This window comes from Solanum stenotomum, chromosome 4 (genome assembly GCF_019186545.1).
Source record: "Solanum stenotomum isolate F172 chromosome 4, ASM1918654v1, whole genome shotgun sequence".
In the NCBI taxonomy this organism is placed as follows: Eukaryota; Viridiplantae; Streptophyta; class Magnoliopsida; order Solanales; family Solanaceae; genus Solanum; species Solanum stenotomum.
The window spans coordinates 21307799-21309762 of NC_064285.1; the positions used below are offsets into that span (position 1 = coordinate 21307799).

At 33.6% G+C, this 1964-nt stretch overlaps 1 protein-coding gene across 1 annotated transcript in view; it reads left to right on the forward strand.

Annotated features, from left to right (window-relative positions):
- Window positions 1–1964, forward strand: part of LOC125862561 (protein STRICTOSIDINE SYNTHASE-LIKE 11-like) — an 8497-nt gene that overhangs the window by 2045 nt on the left and 4488 nt on the right. The gene's annotated exons all lie outside the window — the stretch shown is intronic.

Sequence of the window (1964 nt, forward strand, 5' to 3'; positions counted from 1 at the left end):
AATTGGAATCTCGAAAATGAATCCGTGAAAACGTCCCAAATACCTTACTAAACTAATACCCCAAAATTTAGCACAAACAGATGCCTCAAACATAGCAAATCAGCCACAACAATTAAAATGGGCAGCCCCTTGATCACCAATTTCTGGAAAAACGAGACCCTTTCAACCCAAACAGATTATACCACGACGATCCTTGCGAAAAACTCTACAAGTTAGCCTCAAGAATGACTCAAAACGGACCTAAGATGATCAAGATCTCACATTTCAAAATTCAACAACAATCCAATCCGAACATCACTCTAGCAGTGGCTAAAATCGATTTCTCACCTCAAACGAAACCTCCCCTCGCGTTCCCGAGATCACCTCTAGATTCCCCACGAAATTCTCTTAAAGTTTGCCTTTTGAAGCACCTAATTTGGACTCAAAATGAAGGAGAAATCTTATGTTGAAGTTGAGGGAAAAAATTGGACGAAACTCGTCCTAAAATTTGGAAATTTCCAGATTTTCACTCCGCTGCCACGTGGCGTCGCGTGGCTCTGCCACGTCACTGCCGCGTTAAAATTCTACAACCCTTCAAACTTAAATTTCGATGTTTCGGACTCGTTCGGAGTCGGAAAAATCAAACCATATATGGAATCTGATTGGAAACGATATTTCGGACTCAACGATGAAGGCGGAATTTCCATTTGGAGATCGCTTCGATGAAAAGTGGGTCCCACACCCAGTATCGTTTTGAGCCAGATTCCACAACTGCTATCTAAAGACTCTGGAAGTGAACAAAGGGTCGTTCTAGACCAAAATCAATATTCCGAAGCTAACCTAGCTGTCAAAATTTTCATCTGAGTACGACTTCCAAGAAGGTTGACCAAAGTCAACTTTTCAAGTTATAAAAATCTCCAAAATAGGGAAACGGGCCTAAAACCCAGACGAACGACTAGGCGACCGAACAGTCAGTGCCAGCAAGTCATAAATGACTTGGGGTCGCTACAGGAACGCTCTAAACGATGCAGTGAATGCTTTAATTTAAAAATGACCTGGAGGATCATTACAGAAGAAGAGTACGATGAACCATGGTTGGAATTTACGGTCGATGGTGGTTTTTCACATTATGTTGGAGCAAGAGAAACTCCCTATACTACAACGTAAAATCTAATTGATTGAGGAGAGATCTCAGTATAGCAACTCCATGTACCACAACCTAAACCCTAATGCATTGAGCAAGTGTAGAATTGTATATTCTCTATATGATGAGCCTTAAATCACCATTTATGGGTATGTCCGAATTTCCTACAAATATATAGAATGAACATTTATTGAGAAATCAATATTAATATGGTGAAAGGTTAAGTCATAAAAGAGAATAAATTAATTAAATACTCTCTTTATTTTTAATTAACAATCACTTTAGCTAAACATTGTTGTCACAAAATAACCATGATATTTATATAGTGTAACTTAGAGCCTGTTTGGATGGGCTTTTAAGCTGGTCAAACTGGCTTAAAAGTCAGTTTTTGACTTATTAGAGTGTTTGGCAATTATCAAAGTGATTTATTTTAAGTCAAAAATGACTTATTTTAAGCCAAAAGCTAAAAGCTAGGGGAGGGGAGCTTTTTTTTTTTCAACTTAAAAGCCCTTTTATGTTGACCAAGTATATTACCTTTTTGCCCTTAATTCTTTTATACAATTTCCAAATTGCCCATATTGAATTATTATTATTATTTTATTATTATTATTATTATTTTATTTTTTTAATTATTATTATTATTATTATTTTATTATTATTATTATTATTATTATTTTATTATTATCATTATTATTATTATTATTATTATTATTATTATTTTATTATATTATTATTATTATTATTATTCCTCTTATAAATAATTTGTGGTGGTAAAGAAATATGTGATATTTTATTATTATTATTATTATTATTTTATTATTATCATTATTATTATTATTAT